Source organism: Octopus bimaculoides, chromosome 7 (assembly GCF_001194135.2).
Source record: "Octopus bimaculoides isolate UCB-OBI-ISO-001 chromosome 7, ASM119413v2, whole genome shotgun sequence".
NCBI lineage: Eukaryota > Metazoa > Mollusca > Cephalopoda > Octopoda > Octopodidae > Octopus > Octopus bimaculoides.
This window is the reverse complement of record NC_068987.1, coordinates 104,292,158-104,294,561: the sequence shown is the minus strand read 5'-3', so window position 1 is coordinate 104,294,561 and position 2,404 is coordinate 104,292,158. Positions and strand designations below refer to the sequence as shown.

Below are 2,404 nucleotides of genomic sequence, written 5' to 3'. Positions count from 1 at the left end.
TTATAAGTTAAAAGTATAAGGTACTTACTTTAATCACACAGGAATTAATCCTTTGGAATAGTTTCACGAAGTTGTCCCAAAATAATATGAGCACAGATAAAATGAATAATGTCAATCAAAATATGCGTGATTCAAGACTAATTTGAATAGTTATGATGATACATTTAATGGTTGCTTTTTACAAGGTCAATCTGTAACTTTTTCCTTTTTTCCGTGTTTTCTTTTTTCTTTAAAATCAATACCTATAAAACGTGATTATTTAAATTTTTACAAATGTGCTCACGTGTTTTCCCAAAGAGTCCAATCTCTGAAATTATGATTGGTGCATTTAACTCTTCAAGAATTAAAGAAAGAAACTGGAATGATTACGATGCGGCAGACAATATATTGACTGATTGGTTTTCTGTGGTTATTTCTGGTTACTTTTCTTTAATGTGATGTTACTTCGTTGCCATTTGAATGTTCTTAAACGAAAAAAAAAATAAACCCCTTTTTGCAGAGATGAATAAAAAAAAAAATATCGCTAACGAAAAGAAAATGTGCTAGGATAGGGAACAACCTATCAACTGTAGAGATTAAAGTACTCACTTCAACTGTTGAAACCCGATTATTTTTAAAGACAATCCTCTACCTAGGAGAAGTGCCAGCAGCAAGTACAACTATATTAGTTATTACTACTCTTACTTACACCCCTATTCGAAATTTTAGAAGAGTCACTACCACTGTCATTATGTCTACTATCACCACCACTACCATCACCACCACCAACAACAACAAAAACAATACCAACAACAACAACACCAACAGCAGCACACTGCAGAAGATAATACTGATTGTTAATTACTACTACCCCATGATAAATGCAACAGCAGCTTGTGTATGAAAAGGACAATTGATGTCGAAGTAAAATTCTGATCCTCCTCATTAAACAGATGGGACTAATAATGAAGCTGTTTCTTTTCTTTTTTTTAATTTTTGTTTTAATTCTAATTTTAATTTTAATTTTAATTTTTTAATATTAACATTTTGTTCAAACAATTATATGTATTTTACTCGTTCGTTTATAGAGTTTTTTGTTTTCTTTCTTTCTAATAGGTCTACTGACGTCAAAAGCGCATCGCTTCCCTGAGTCACTAATAAAGACAAAAGAAATAAGGAAAATTAGATAGATAAAAATTACTTTTATAACCGTTTAATATTCAATGGATTACTTTTGTTATATTTGTTAACAATTACCTCTAATTATTGCATTTCCATTTGAGCATGTTTGATCAAACAGATATACATTCGTTTGACTTAATCCAATTTCAATGAACGGCGCAGGCATGGCTGTGTGGTAAGTAGCTTGCTTACCAGCCACATGCTTCCGGGCTCAGTTCCACTGCGTAGCACCTTGGGCACGTGTCTTCTACCGTAGCCTCGGGCCGACCAAAGCCTTGTGAAAGGATTTGGTAGACGGAAACTGATAGAAGCCTGCTGTGTATGTATATATAAGTCAGACGGCGTATCAGCAGAATCACTTGGGGCGTTAGATTAAATACTTCGTTGTAGCCATTTTTGTTATTTGCGTTCTATCTTCAAATTCCGCTTTGGTGCCGATAGCTGTGGCTCATCAGCTAATCACAAGAGCACCCCGTCCAAGCTATACAAAAGCCAGCACGGACTTGTTGGCCTTAAACCAACATAGTTTTATGAAGCGGGGTTCATCAGAGGGGGCGAAAACAGCTGGCTGGTTGTATGTGTGTGTGTGTGTGTGTGAGCGCACGTGAGTGTGTGTCTGTGACGGCCAACGTTATACACTGATGATTTGATGTAATGAGCACACACGCTTTGTAGCATTTCTTCCGTCCTTGTCGCACAGACACTTAGAACAGTGAATTGTATCGACCTCAATACTTTGCTTGTACTTTACTTTATCGACCCTGGAAAGAATATTAAATCAGAATGTAAAGAACTAGAAGTAATTCCGCAAAGCATTTTTGTCCCAAAGCTCTTGCGATTCTACCAATCCACCCCTCTTATTCTTTTCTACTCTAAACACAAGACCCGAAATTTTTGAAGAGGGAGCCAGTCGATTAGATCGACCCCAGTACGCAACCGGTACTTAATTTATCGACCCCGAAAGGACGAAAGGCAAAGTCGACCTCAGTGGAATTTGAACTCAGAACTTAAAGAGAGACGAAATACCGCTAAGAATTTCGCCCGGCGTGTTAACGTTTCTGCCAGCTCGCGGCCTTTAAATATTCTTTTCTACTCTAGGCACCAGGCTTTGATAATTTTTTGGTGGGAAGGTGAATAGTCGATTACATCGACTCCAGTGCATAACTGGTGCTTATTTCATCGACCCTGAAAGGATGAAAAGCAAAGTCGACCTCGGCGGAATTTGAACTCAGAACGTAAAGAC

At 37.2% G+C, this 2,404-nt stretch overlaps 1 protein-coding gene across 2 annotated transcripts in view; it reads right to left on the bottom strand.

Moving 5' to 3' along the window:
• Positions 1–858, bottom strand: part of LOC106876061 (tryptophan 2,3-dioxygenase) — a 92,700-nt gene extending 91,842 nt beyond the window's left edge. Inside the window, exon 1 of one of the 2 annotated variants that reach the window (XM_052969833.1) lies at positions 29–858. The gene's annotated coding sequence lies outside the window, so the exon portion shown is untranslated. The remainder of the gene's footprint in view (positions 1–28) is intronic. The other variant, XM_052969834.1, reaches the window with a different exon arrangement.
• Between the last annotated feature and the right edge of the window lie 1,546 nt (positions 859–2,404).